The sequence below is a fragment of the Ursus maritimus genome, unplaced genomic scaffold (assembly GCF_017311325.1).
Source record: "Ursus maritimus isolate PB19 unplaced genomic scaffold, ASM1731132v1 scaffold_12, whole genome shotgun sequence".
Lineage (NCBI taxonomy): Eukaryota > Metazoa > Chordata > Mammalia > Carnivora > Ursidae > Ursus > Ursus maritimus.
In genome coordinates, this window is record NW_024423564.1 from 1,728,008 (window position 1) to 1,743,387 (window position 15,380).

The 15,380-nt window shown below is 45.0% G+C and overlaps 2 long non-coding RNA genes across 2 annotated transcripts; both read left to right on the forward strand.

The window, feature by feature from the left end:
- The first annotated feature begins 19 nt into the window (after window positions 1-19).
- Window positions 20-7,003, forward strand: LOC103667509. The gene is made up of 2 exons (XR_569770.2): window positions 20-667; window positions 6,352-7,003. It is a non-coding gene; the product is annotated as an uncharacterized LOC103667509 (long non-coding RNA).
- A 4,015-nt stretch (window positions 7,004-11,018) lies between these two features.
- Window positions 11,019-14,338, forward strand: LOC121102009. Its single transcript, XR_005833997.1, has 2 exons — window positions 11,019-13,083; window positions 14,309-14,338. It is a non-coding gene; the product is annotated as an uncharacterized LOC121102009 (long non-coding RNA).
- Window positions 14,339-15,380: the final 1,042 nt, after the last annotated feature.

Consider the following 15,380-nt stretch of genomic DNA (forward strand, 5'->3'; position numbering starts at 1 on the left):
TGACGTGGGGCAAGTTTTTTCTTCTTTCATTTCATAACTCATTTCGTAATAATATTAGGATAAACTGATGTTTGTGTTTCGACAGCCTTAAGTTGCAACCTTAAATTATAACAACTCATTTGTTCAGTACCTTCTGTGTTCACATATATTATTTTATTCTGTAGCCCCAACAGCCTTGTGAGCTGACTGGATCATGAATTTGTTTCTCTCTTTCACTTATTCGGACACTGAACCGTAGAGAGCCCAGAGTCATCCAGCTGTTAGGTAACAGGAACTGAGGCCCGGTTATCTTTTCGCAACTTCCATGTATTGCAACTACATAAAAGCTAGGCTCCAACTCTACGAAAAGTGTCTGCAGGGAGAACTCGGGTCTCAACAATTGAGACCTGGGTGGTAGAGGGGCCAAGTAGTACTTTATATTGGGCAATGATTTTGAAGTTACCTTTCTTTCTAATTTATTTTATTGCCCCCAACAGCACAGCAGAATTCTTTGCCACTGGCAGCAGTTGCTGTTTTTCAGCTACCTACCCAAATGTACGCCCACGGATAGTGTGCAGAATGCCCGGCAAAGGCCAGAAAAAAGAGCAAGAGCAACAATAATGAAAATAGCTTACTTAAGCACTTAGTACTCGAGTCTGGTATTTTATTTTACCCTACTGACTGGCTGGTAAGTTAGTCTGTTACTGTTTTTTGGATGCCGACAAAAGACACAGAATTCCTGGGTCGGAGACAAAGGACTATTAGGACACAGGAAGGGACATGAGCTTCAGCACGTTTATGACAATTCCTCTCCCCGCAAGTCTTATGGGGCTGACGTGAGGGCTCACGTGAATGCCGTGCACTTACTTGGTGGATTTACAGCACAGTTGAGGGAACACTGAGTTTGGGGAGCCTACCATGCTATGGGAAGTAGTAAGCAAACCTGTTCTCCGTCCTGGAGGGAGACATTACTTCATTTCTTAAAGTTGCTCGCTATAAACACAACCTTGAGAATTGACCCTGGTAAACAGCAGTCAGGGTGTTGCATTTTCGGCATACTCAGGAAGATGAGTAGAAGCATGACAGACCCATGAAGGACTGTTTCTTTCAACATCACTATGTGCCAAACATATTCTAAGGACTTTCCATCTATAATTTTATTTAATGTTCACAATCCCATAATGTGCCCTACTTATAGATGAATAAACAGGCATAGAGAAGCCACACAGCTAGTAAATAATCCAGGAGAAGCAACAGGGATTTATAGTTTTAAAAAGACAATAAAAGTGGGGCACCTGGGTGGCTCATTCGGTTGAGTGTCTGACTCTGGGTTTCAGCTAGGGTCATGATTTTGAGGTTCGTAGATGGAGCCTCTGGTTGGGCTCCACACTCAGTGCAGAGTCCGCTTCAGATTCTCTCTCCCTCTCTCTCTGCCTCCCCCATGCTTGCTCTCTCTCCCTCTCTCTCTCTCTCTCAACTAAATAAATAAATAAAATCTTAAAGCAAAGTAAAAGTTACCTTGCAGAGACAGGTCTGATGACTTATAAAAGCAACAAGCAGCCCCCTGAAAGAATTTGTGGGCTGTGTATGGGTTTCCAGCAATTGCTCAGGATGTGGGGGAGGAGAGTAGTAGAATAATTAAGACATCTCACAAAATGTGGGATGAGGATTCAGTTATTATGTTAGAACATAAAAGTTAGTATGACCTTATTTTATAACCAACCTAATGAAGAAGGGAGTCAATTAATTGCACAAATAGGGGAAATAATACAAGTTGGAGTAAGAATTTTGCTCTACAATGATACTGTACAATCATTTGGTTTGAACTGAGCTCTGAATGGGAAGGAATTTTTTTATAATAAATTTTTATTATGTTAGTCACCATATAGTATATCCTTAGTTTTTGATGTAATGTTCCATGATTCATTATTTGCGTATAACACCCAGTGCACCATGCAATATGTGCCCTCCTTAATACCCATCACTGGCCTATCCCAATCCCCCACCCCCCTCCCCTCTGAAGCCCTCAGTTTGTTTCCCAGAGTCCACAGTCTCTCATGGTTCATTCCCCCTTCTGTTTACCCCACCTTCATTTTTCCCTTCCTTCTCCTACCGATCTTCCTGCTATTTCTTATGTTCCATAAATGAGTGAAACCATATGATAATTGTCTTTCTCTGCTTGACTTATTTCACTTAGCATAATCTCCTCCAGTCCTGTCCATGTTGCCGCAAATGTTGTGTAATCGTTCTTTCTGATGGCTGAGTAATATTGCATTGTATATATGGACCACATCTTCTTAATCCAATCATCTGTTGAAGGGCATCTCGGCTCCTTCTACGATTTAGCTATTGTGGACAATGCTGCTATGAACATTGGGGTGCATATGGCCCTTCTCTTCACTACGTCTGTATCTTTGGGGTAAATACCCAGTAGTGCAATTGCTGGATCATAGGGTAGCTCAATTTTTAACTTTTTGAGGGACCTCCACACTGTTTTCCAAAGTGGCTGTACCAACTTGCATTCCCACCAACAGTGGAAGAGGGATCCCCTTTCTCCGCATCCTCTCCAACATTTGTTGTTCCTGCCTTGTCAATTTTTGGCATTCTAACTGGCGTAAGGTGGTATCTCAGTGTGGTTTTGATTTGAATTTCCCTGGTGGCTAATGATTTTGAACATTTTTTCATGTGTCTGTTAGCCATTTGTATGTCTTCATTGGAAAAGTGTCTGTTCATATCTTCTGCCCATTTCTTGATTTGATTATTTGTTTCCCGTGTATTGAGTTTGAGAAGTTCTTTGTAGATCTTGGATATCAATCTTTTATCTGTAGTGTCGTTTGCAAATATCTTCTCCCATTCCGTGGGCTGCCTCTTAGTTTTTTTGACTGTTTCCTTGGCTGTGCAGAAGCTTTTTATCTTGATGAAGTCCCACAAGTTCATTTTTTCCTTTTGTTTCCCTTGCCTTTGGAGATGTATCATGAAAAAAGTTGCTGTGGCCGATATCAAAGAGGTTGCAGCCTATGTTCTCCTCTAGGTTTTTGATGGATTCCTCTCTCACATAGAGGTCTTTCATCCATTTGAAGTTTATCTTTGTGTATGGTGTGAGAGAGTGGTCAAGTTTCATTCTTTTGCATGTAGCCGTCCAATTTTCCCAGCACCATTTATTGAAGAGACTGTCTTTTTTCCACTGGATGTTTTTATTTATCCACTAAAGACATTAAAGAAAGGAAAAAGGGAGCTTCCACTGAAAGAGCTATTTTTTTCATTTGTTTATTTGACAAAAAAATGTACTGAATGCCTGCTCTGTTCTAGACTCAGCAATGGTGGCTAGGGATACAAAGATAAATACGATGTTATCTACAAACTCCATGAAGGGCAGTATGACATGGTGAAACTTGCAAATGCACATACTCCTTGATGTGGCAGCTCCACTTCTAGGAATTCGTTCTACTGTCACACTTGTACATGTGTGAAGTGACATTTTTGTGAAGACAGTCATTGCAGTTTTATCTGTATTTGCAAAAGACTGGAAATAACCTAATGTTCATTGGTTAACTAGGATACAACCACAATGGAAAGCTGAAAACTGAAAATAAAGGATAAGAAGCTCTTTATGTGCTGCAATTAAATGTTCTCCTGGGTACAGTGCGTAAGTGAAAACAAGGCGCAGCACAGGCTGGAGAACGTGACGACATTTTTGTGTAAAGGGGGAACCACAGATATGTTTTTATCTCTCGAAGTATTTATATCCCTAGAAGTATTCACAAGAAACTAATAATATTGATCGCCTCTGGAGAGGGGAACGGGACGGCTGGAGTGGGGACAGCGGTTGGAGGGAAACTTTTCATTATACAGCTTTTTGTAGCTTCTGAAATTTTAGACAGATGAATGTGTTACCTATTCAAAAAATAAATACATAAAATATGTCGAAAGGATCAGATTGGAAGAAAAAGTGATCAGAGCATCAAAATAAGAAACTAAAATAAGACACCATACTGCTCACGAGAACTCACAATCTAGGAAGAGAGCAAAAGAAAAAACAATTACAACACCGGCTCTGGGTCTCCAGAGTAATGAGAGTTGTGCTAGAGGTCTGCACGAGCTGGCAAGAGTGCTCATAGGAGGGGTCTTGAAAATGGAATCACTAAGCTGAGTAATCATGGATGAGAAGGGTCAGCAAGGCAGAGAAGGATGGTGTGGTCAGGTGTTTCTGACAAGAGGAACAGTGCACTGAAATGCAGAGACCTGAAAGAACATGGTGCAGTGTGAGAACTGACAGCAGTCAGTAGGACTGGAGGTGTAAGAGGGGAGGTGGGCAAGAATCACATCTGAGAGGATTTCAGATATTGAATATCTTGTCCAGGAGTTTTAATTTCACTCCCAAGTATTTAGGGGCCTCTGAATGGTTTTGAGCAGAGCAGACGTATTATTAAATCCATGCTTGAGAAAGTTCATCCTGCAGGAAGTGTGGAGAACAAAGTGAGCCAGGAGGACCGGTTGAGAACTAGGTGCCCTGATTCCCACAAGAACTGACAAGAGGGAGGCTTAGGCCATGGTGACCAGAGGGCCTCACCAGGCAGAGAGAACTTGGCACCACTTGGAGCTCAGATGTGGGGGCAAGGCGGGAAAGAATGGCCTAAGAGCCCAGACTTGGTGGTGTGATTTCCCAAGACCAGGCAGAAGAAGAAGAGATTCGAGGGGAGGACAAAAGAGTTTAGTTCTGGGTACGAGGGATTTGAGGGGTCTGGGGGAGATCCAGGACGGACAGATGAGTAATTGGTTGGATGCGTGAGTCTGGTGCTGGGGAAAGGGTCTGCCCGAGCATGTGTTGGTGAGCGTGGGCTCCGGGTGGTGCGTGGTGCTGGAGGAGTGCACCAGGCAGAGCGGGAAACAAAGTGATTAGGGGGGCCAAGGCCAGAACCTGGAGAATGCCTCCCTCCAGCCGTTCAGGAGACTTCAAGAGAGACCTGGTGACACTGAGAAAGAGGATTCCGAGAGCAAGAGCAAGGTGTCCTTGGAGAGAGTGGGGTCTTGGAACTCGCTGAAGCTGCCTTTGGAAAGGGGACCCAGAAAGTATGCAGAGCACTTCCAACCCAAGAGCTTCCATAGTCCTCACGATAGCCATGTCAATAGAAGCATCCAGAGGAAATGAGGCTTAGCTAAGCAGCAGGCCCCAGTCATACTGCTAGTTTATAGCAAACTGAACCATGAACCCAAATTTTCTGACATCACGGCCAGGACTCTCTTCACTACCCAGCTTCCTTTTGGTTAAAGAGAGAAAAAGGTTCTGGGGTGCCTGGGTGGCTAAATCGATTAAGCATCCCACTCTTGATTTTGGCTCAGGTGGTGATCTCAGAGTCATGATACGGAGCCCTGCCTGGGACTCTGTGCTCAGCATAGTCTGGTTAAGATTCTCTTTCCCGGGGCGCCTGGGTGGCACAGCGGTTAAGCACCTGCCTTCGGCTCAGGGCGTGATCCCGGCGATCTGGGATCAAGCCCCACATCAGGCTCCTCCGCTATGAGCCTGCTTCTTCCTCTCCCACTCCCCCTGCTTGTGTTCCCTCTCTCGCTGGCTGTCTCTATCCTGTCGAATAAATAAATAAAATCTTTAAAAAAAAAAAAAAAGATTCTCTTTCCCTCTCCTGCCCCTCGCCTCTGCTAGCTCTCTCTCAAATAAATAAATAAATCTTAAAATTAAAAAAAAAAAAAGAGCGGTGCCTAGGTGGCTCAGTGGGTTAAGCGTCTGCCTATGGCTCAGGTCTTGACCCTGGAGTCGCTCCCTGCTTAGCAGGGAGTCTGCTTCTCCCTCTCCATCTGCCCCTCCCCCCTGCTCATGCGCTTGCTCTCTCTCTCAGATAAGTAAGTAAAATCTTGAAGAAAGAAAGAAAGAAAGAAAGAAAGAGAGAAAGAAAGAAAGAAAGAAAGAAAGAAAGAAATTCCTCCTACCCTTTGTGATGTAAAAAGTCAGCAGGTTTCCATTAGGTTTTGTGTGGGCATTAACTTAAGTGAGAACCCCACCTTCACACCTTTGCTCGTCTGTGTACGGTCCTTTGATCCTAGATAATCTGCCTCTTCTCTTTNNTTTTGTGAGTCTAAATTCTACTCCTCCTTTAAGCTCTAGCTTAAGTCTCTCCATAGAGCCTGCCTTGAGGATTCCAGTTCACTCTGACTTACCTTTTTTTCTAAATTCCTGTGGCAGACACACCTTGCAGGGGCACCCCCCACCACCATCACCTCCCGGTGAGTCACACGCTTGTGTAATCTCCTCCCCTTGCCTGTGGGCAGGACTTGTGACTTTCTTCTACGCAACAGAATGTGGCAAAGGTGACGTGTGTCACTCCCATGCTAACAGTTACGTTATGTAACACTTCCCAGCAAACTAGGATGAAGGAGTCTCCCGCTGGCTCTGAGGAAGAAAGCTGCTGTGTTCTGACCTGCCTATGGAGAAGGCCCACGGCAGGGAGCTGCAGGAGCCTCTAAGAACGGAGACTTGCCCCCAGCTGACAGCAAGAAAGTAGGGGCCCTCTGTCCCGTGCCTACAAGAAGTTCTGCCGCTGACCACATAAGCTTGGAAGGGGATCCTGGGCTCCCCTAAGGAACATAGCCCAGCCAACGCCTCGATGGCAGGCTTGTGAGACCCTACAGAGGACCCAGCTGAGTCCAGACTCCTGACCCACAAAAACTATGAAATAATACATGTGTGTTGTGTTAAGGGGCTACGTTTGTGGTCATCTGTTGCATGGCAGCAGAAAACAAATGTAATTCCTGTGTATTTATGACACTCAGTTTCAATGGTGATCATTTAACGTCTAGTCCGGCTTTACCTTTCCAGTCTGAACGTGAGTTTCTGGAAAACAAGGAACTTGTCACACGTGACTTGTGTCCTCAGAGAGTGGGAGAGTGAGAGGCACAAGAGAAGGAGTATTGATGGAATCTTAGTCCAGAAAAGGACCAGAAAGTGTCTAATAACAGCTGCTGTATGGGAGTAAAATGAGTGATATGTGGAAAACACGTAACATAATGCTTAGCATATAGTTATCATTAATATATATACTAATAGATACCACATCTAGCCCCATTCCCTCATTTCGCTGATGAAGAAATAGCTCCCTCCACTACCACTCTCTGACAAAACAAATAGACTGAGCAATGTATCACGTCTTGTCAGAGGTCCCTCAGCACATCAGTGGCCAGAACTCAACACTAAGAAAGAAAAATGAAGTGGTTTAAATGAGGCAATAAAGCATGTCATTACCCATGGACTCATGGGTTGAAGAAAACAAAAAAGAGAGTCCTTTTTTTACACCCTTTTCCTAATTCTGAGTCTTCTATCCTCCTCACTATTTTTTCTGTACTTTCTCCATGAAGACCACATGAAAAATTATTTATTTATTTATTTTTGGTAAATTGAGTCACTGATTTGCAAGAGTGAATAATACCTGCAGAATAAAGGGTATATGAATCAAATTTCTTTTAGTTGCAAGTCACAGAAACTTAATCGAAACTAGCTTAAGCAAAACAAAGAGAATTTATGGGTTCACATAACTAAGAAGGACACTGGGTATTCATGTTAACTGTAGCTGTGTAACAAACCATCCCAAAACTTAGCGGCATGAAACCACCATTTTATTATGCTTATGACCCTGTGGGTCAGGAATTCTGATAGGACACATAGAGATGACTGGTTTCTGGCCCATACTGCCCGGGGCCTCAGCTGGGAAGACTCAAAAGCTAAGGGTGACTGGATGGCTGAGGTCATCTGGGAATGTTTTACTCCTGGCAGTTGAGGCTGGCTGTCTGCTGGGACTTCAGCTGGGGCTGTTGGCCTGACCCCCACACATAGCCTCTTCATGTGGTTTCTTCTTCTTGGCTTCTTCAAGCGTGGTGTCTGAGTTCCAAAATCAAATGTCCTGGAAGAATTAAGCAGTAGTGCATGGAATTTTTATGACTCAGCATTGAAAGTCACATGACATCACTCCACCATATTGCTTTGGTCCTGGTGGTCAGACAGGTCTGCTCAGGTACAATAGGAGGGGACACAGACACAACCGCTAGATGAGAAGAGTGTCAATTTTGCAACATAATCAGAGTATGTGGGATGGGATGTAGCAAGTGGCCAACTCTGAAAAATACAATCTGCCAAACTGGGATGGCTCCTTGATTTAAGCCAAGCACTATGGGAACCACGGCCGTAGGGACAGACACAGAGAACCCAGGGCCACCTCATTCTTTCTCATCTGTCTTTCATTTTTGTTCATCTCTTCTTCTCTTTATCTATTAGTGAGAAACACCTTATTTTTCTCAAAATCCAAATATTTCTCAGGGAAGAACTTTGACCCTTTCATGTGCCCATCACCTGGACCAATTAAAGTTGCCTGGACAGAGAACTAGGATTGTCCAAACCTGGATCACTCACCCACGTCACAAGCCAAAAGAAAGCTGTGGGTAAACTATACAAAGTAGCCAGTACCATCTACCATGGGCTTCACTTAGGTGACCATTGGCGTCAGCTTGGTATGTAGTTATAATTATGTTACTTCTCTAGCAGCAACCAGTAGTTGTGATATTTCAGAGCCCTTCACCTGGCCATCTTCATATCATGCCCTTGTCTCCCACTTTGCTACATACCACCTCTCCAAGATTTGCTGGGCTTCCTATTGGAAGGAAAAGCTCCCTGGCTCTTACAGCCACACTGGCTGGTTTTTTTCCATCAGCCCCTCTCACCACACTTGTTCTGTTTCAGAGGGTCATTCCCAAATAACATTTTTCACCGTCCTTCCAGTTGTAACTCCCAAGGCAGTTGTCACTGTGTTATCTGGGTCTCTCTTCGTTTTCTCCAATGCCCCCCACTTTTTCCTCAAAATCAAACTTAATTTTCCATGGGTCCTTTTTCCCAGAAATTACTTCCCAGAGCCAACAGTTCAGAAATAATACAATAGGTTGGGAGATCGCATAGCAGAAAGACCAGTCCTGAGTCACTAGCATCATCCAGTGGAAAAAGGGAGTGAGACTTGTGTCCTCTGCATTCCTGCTTAGCTGTAATCCTTAACATGTCATTCAGTACGCTTTTGGCTGCAAGTACAGAAAATTTTAAAGTGCTTTAAACAACAAGGAAATTTATGATCTCACATAAATAGCAAGATTAAGGTGGGGAGTTCGAGTGTTGATTAACTCAGCAGCTTATTCATATCGTCAAGGATCAGATTCCTTCCATCTCTCTCCTCTGCAACTTCAACATTTGGCTGACTCCTCCCATGGTGGCAAGATGGCTTTTGAGTTCCAAGCGTCACACACACGTGACCACTTTAAGAAGCAGAAAATAGGAAGTTTCTTCTTGTGTCTACTCGTAAAAGCAAAGGAACTCTTTCTAAAAGTCTTGCATCGGTTTTCTCTCATGTCTCATTGGCCAAAAGTGTATCACTTAAACCAGTCATTGGCAAAGGAACCGAAATTACTGTGATTGATTCAAACTAATCAAGACTTACTCATGGAGCTAAGAGTAGTCCCTGCAGAGCTTGCCAGTAAATAGGAGAACAAAATCGGGGCTCTGCCGAAAGAAAGAAGGGTGTGAGGGATATAGATTTGAAGACGCAGCCTGTCATATCGATGCTCTTATCTTCTCTTCAACTTGGTTTCTCCGACTGTAAACTAGAGATGACGATGCCTACTTAATCTATACATGGAGACACTTTAAGAAATAAGATTTTGCAGGATACACTTACAAAACAGTGTGGCTCAGACGGTTAAGCATCTGACTCTTGATTTCGGCTCAGGTCGTGATATCAGAGTTGTGAGATCAAGCCCCGCATGGGGCTATGTGCTGGGCATGAAGCCTGCTTAAGAGTCTCTCTCTCCCTCTCCCTCTGCCCCTCCCTGCCTCTAAAAAATAATAATAATAATAAAACAATGAGGCACATGCTACAACGCCGATGAATCTGAAAGATGGGCTAAGTGAAACCAGCCAGTCACAAAAGAACAAATATTGTATGATTCCACTTATATGATTCCTAGAGTATTCAAATTTATACAGAAAGTGGAATGGTAGTTGCCAGTGGCTGGGGGAGGAGGAAATGGGGAGTTAGTGTTTAATGGGTACGGAGTTTCAGCTGGGGAAGAGGAAGAAGTTCTGGAGGTGGATGGTGGTGACGGTCGAACAACAATGTAAATATACTTATTGCCACAGAATTATACACTTCAAAGTCGTTAGAATGATAAGTTTTATGTCTATTTTATCACAATAAAAAATTTAATAAAATAGTGAGGCTGTTTAAGATATACAATGAAGGAACTTCACTCAACTTGAAAAAGGTACAAACGTATAATACAAATTCATGGTTCTCTCTGATAACCTAATGTTGAGCTTTTGCCCATTTTAATTTGTGGGTGAGAATCATTTCCTAGCCTCGGCAATCACTACTTTCCACATCATGTCTCATCTTTCCCTCTTTTCTCATACCCGCTGTCGTCTTGACTGGCGTGCAGATGAAGAAATTCCATCCCCCAAAAGTGCCCTGCAAGGCAACCCCCACACACAGAATGGAACCAACTATGAAACCTACTTCCTTTCCCCTTGAAGGTTACCTGCCCCTTCCTTCGTCTCCTAGTCCTCTCTCAGTACAGCTGGGGCTCCCCACACCCATGCCAAGAGCCTTTGGGCCAAGGAGGCAGAGAGGAAGACCTGGGGCTAGGGAAGGCACAGGCACTTAGCACCAGCGGGTGCTGGCAGCGCTCACAGAGCCTATTTACTGACAACACATATCTACTAATATTTCCTAATCCCTCAGATGTTTGCAAATGAGACCAAGCTGTGAGGAGCTGTGCAGAGAAGTGAGTTGTGTATCCAACCCCAACAACCATTCGTGGAGGGCCACGTCACTCCACCGGAAGCTAGCAAAGCCGCACCCCATGTCCAGTGCCCAGAGCTGAGTGCTTCTGTTACATAAACTTATAATCAGAAGTCTCTGTTCATATGTAACCTACTCCCTCCAAACAGTCTTTTCCAAAACATCTAGATTATGAAGATCTTCAACAGGGAGCACCCATCACTCCCTTAAATGCATGTCCCAGAGCTCAATCACATGATCAGAAAATTTCTCCTTACGTGTCATCTTATTCTTAAAATAGGTTCTAGGCAAATAGCCTCCATTAAAAGCTTTGAATGCTGTGTGCCTTCCAAAGCACAGACATCGAATGTTAGCAGTTTTCTGCATTTAGCTCCTGATACCAGGCAGTGCTCCAGGGCTCCCTTCAAGAAGGATTTTGTTTCGTTCTGTGAGCCTGGTCAGTCACCTCGCAAGACACTGTGCTGGTTACAGGAAAGAGAATCCACTTCCGTTCAGCTGGCATTGGCTGAGTATCCACAACGGGCCAGGCACTGGGCCAAGGCTGGAGACACAGGGATAAATCATTAGCTCTGCCCTGCAGGAATTCTCAGGTCTGGGGGGAGAGGCAGACATGAAAACAAACAATTATTGCAGAATGGGATAAGTTTTGGACCAGCTGCTATGGGAGCACTGATTAACTGTTGGGGATTCTCTGGGGAGTCGGGAAGACTTCGCCAAACCGTGTCATTTGAGTGGGGTTTTGAAGGTTGAATAGAAGCTTGTTAGAAAGCTAAGGCAAGGCAGAGAGTGCCAGGCAGAGGGAACAGCAAAAGCAAAAGCAGAGAGGTGGGGAAGGACACAGTCTGTTTTGGAAACTCACAAGGTGATAGAGGTGCAGAAATGAGGCTCGATGAGTAAGGCAGCGAGCAGCTTAATCCCAACCATCACCCCTTCATGGCCCTGGGTGTGGAGGCAAAAAGGAATGGAAGCTGTAACTCTACTGCTGATAATTAAGCAAGATTCCCTTTCTATACAAGACTCAGGCTTAAGTTTTTGTTGTGCGGGTGCTGTAGAAGTTTTGCAAGATTGTAATTTACAATGGGAATTGTCTTCTCAAGGAATCAAGGTCTCTTATACTTGAAAAGGCCCTTGGGCAGGTCATCTGGAATCTATGGGCTTTTGTGATGATCTGGAATGTGATTATTGCTGACTGGAATTCTGGAAGAGGATAAGCCAAGCCAGTACCCAGGCCTCCTCGACATCCTCACTGAGCTTCCTCTCCTTTCCACACATTAATGTGTCCAGGCTGGTGCTCTTCATTCGATGACACATGATAGTTTGGGTTATTTTACGCTATCTCAAACAAACAAACAAAAATAGTGGTAGCTTGGCTGAGCTCTTTGGAAGCTTCCAGAACTAATTCTTTCCTGAGTAAGGGCTTACTAAACATGAGCAAAATAAACTGAAACTTCTCAAGTAGCTTTAGGAAACGCTGGTCTAACACATGAGCCTCACAAACAAGGTTTTAAAATCACCTTTTAGCCTGCCAAACTTTTTATCAGCCTGTAAAATGCTCCCAGCTCTTCTCAAAGCTCTGCCTCTGATGATGTGAGCTGTAGGCAACTTAAACTAGGACAGGGATACATTTTCAATTTTTCATAAAATATTTACTTTCCTAGAATCCAATTTCTTTTTAGCCCTGGTCTTTCATCTTTTTGATGCTAGACTTAATTTGCAAAATTGCTCCCTTGTCTCACCCCAACCCTGCTGGCTGCCCTTTGCTAAAGAAGTGAGTTTGGCATTTACAGCAGGAGAACTCCGGGACCCCAGGGAAGGTCCGGGAGAGAGCCTACCTCTTCTCTTCCTGTGGGGCCCACCACGGCCACCTGCCCAGGTGCTCGAGGACCTACTGCCCTCTTGTGGCTGCAACGTGCAGTGCAGCGGTACTACCCTCTGCTTGGCAAACAAAAAATTCTTCTCTATTTTTCAGGTTTGCTGAGTAAACGTGCTCTGAAAGCGTTCCCCCACGAGACCCACGCCATTTTAGAGCTGAAAGGGACCTTAGTCCAACCCCCATTTTTTTTTTTTTTGGCTTTCTTTTTAAAGAGAAGGAACCCAAGGATCAGAGAGGTTCTGTCACTTGGCCAAGGACGCATCCCAGTTAGAGAAGTAGCCTGGAATGGAGCTCCCATCCTCATTGGAAGACAAGGAAGGAAGAGGGAGTTGCCATTTGAAGCTTAGAAGGACACGATGATGCTAAGGAGTTGCAGACTTGGTGAACCAGGTGAGCAGAGACGACCTGACGGGCTTCTCTGCCCCTGTCCGTGGCACCCCCACCCCATCTTCTGCTCCCCAAGGAAAGCTGCTCTGTAAGTGCATACAGGTGTTGGATAAGGACCATCCCCTGCCTTTTTGGGGCACTTTCTTCGGCCGAGGACCCAGCATTCCAGTGTAGGAGATCTAGATTCTTATCCAAGCTTCCGCCTTGAGCGACTCACCCCCACCCCCAATTTGGGCCTCAATGCTCTCACCTGTAAAGTGAGGAAGTTCTGTGCTTTCTGTGGTTTCTTTTAGCGGTGTTCATTTATGATTGTGTGTTTGCCCCTTGGCCCACAAACAGCGGTGGCACTACCAAACTGGTAGCAACTTGAGGGCAGAGCGTCTCTCTTCCTGTTCACATCCCCAAAGCCTAAGCCTCTACCTTTGACGTGTTAGATGCTCAAAAATATTAACAATAATTAGCATATCCAGGGTCTGCTGTGTGCCAGACCCATGGCACGTGATGCTTCCACACGGCTTTATGCCGCGCACCGCCACACCTGTGAGGTTAGAAAGCACAGCACCAACCACGAGAGCTGTGGGATCAGGTGGCCTGTGACTGGCTCCTGGTTCTACACTTCCTGCCTGTGCACCCTTACTCTCTCTGCATATCCATGTCCACATCTGTCAAATGGGAATTAAATGGCAGTGCCTGGCACATGGTTAGCATGCAGTAAATGTTATTAGGTAGACATTATCATCTCGATTTTACGGATGAGGAAATCTAAGCTAAGAGAGACTAAGTTTTCCAAATGAGCATGGCCAGTAAATGAGAGATCTAAGATCATAAGCAGGGGCGCCTGGGTGGCTCAGTCGTTAAGCGTCTGCCTTTGGCTCAGGGCGTGATCCCAGGGTCCTGGGATCAAGCCCCGCATCAGGCTCCCTGCTCTCCTGGAGCCTGCTTCTTCCTCTCCCACTCCCCCTGCTTGTGTTTCCTCTCTTGCTGGCTGTCTCTCTCTCTCTCTCTGTCAAATAAATACAATCTTTAAAAAAAATAAGATCATAAGCAAGATCCAAAGCCCAAGCCGAGCTTAGGCTCTGTGCTACACTACTCCCCTACGACTAAGCCAATATCAGAACAAATGAATGAATGGAATTCTTCATTGCTGGTGGCAATGCCAGTCGTTGGCACTTGACTTTTCCATGGAGAAAGTATTAGTATTCAGAATGTGCCTCCTCCTCATTTCCAGGAACCAACCAAGAGAGAAGATGAAAGCAATTAAAAAAAAGAAAGAAAAAAAAAGGAAAAGAAGAGAAAAGAAAAGAAACAGAAGTAGAACACCCTCTTCAGCACAGAGGAGAATACAGGTTTCTTCTCAGCCAGTGAAGACTTACTGAGCATCAACTTCGTAAAGGCAGGCGCTGCGGGGACGGGAGATAGCCCTGACCTTTAAGAGCTTGTAGTCTAGTTGGGCAAACAAACATAAGCAAAGTCTGGATTATAATGTTTACACCCGAAAACGGGGTGGTACAGATTATTTGTGTTGCGTTCAGAAAGGGAACACACAGCACAGGCTTGAGGATTCTGGGAAGCCTTCCTGGCAGAGGAACCCAGGCCATCTTGAAGTAGGAGTGAATTTCCTTGAGGTTATCTTTGATTCTTTTCTCTCCATGTCCTGCGTTCAGTTGGTCGGTCACCAGGACCTAGCCCGTCTTTCCAAATGGCTCTCACAGCAGCCCCTTACTTTGCAGTTCCGTGGCCATTAGCCCAGGTCCTTCTCTCATTACTTCATGCCTGGAGGTGCCCTCACAGTCTGTTAACTTGTCTCTCTGCCGGCAGCCTTTACCTTTTCAGTCTGCGTCGTCCACCTCTTCGGGATTAGCCTTCATTCCCACTTCCCTTCAACTAACATTTATTGAGCATCTACTGTGTGCCAGGAACCATGCTTCTATGCACTAGGGATTCAGTGTTGAACAAGAGAGGTGAGGAAGACCCCTGTGCCCCTGAAACCTACACACTAGTTTTAAAAGTCTCCATCGGAGACCTGTTGCTGTAAAGATTAGAGTCCGGACTCTGGGGGCAGTGCCCACCCTAGCTGCTTCCCCTGCCCGCTAGTCCCCCACTACTCCTCCAGCAGGACTCTTCAACTGTGCTCACCATCCCCCACACAGGCTGATTATTTCTAACTTGGGCTTTCTTTTTGCCCTTCCTCCTGGGACCTACCTGCCCGAATCCTTCAGGGTCTGCTTCTAACCCCACATCCTCTCCACCCTTCTCTCACAGCACTACTTGCCTTTCTCATGTTAGCATTCCACACGTCG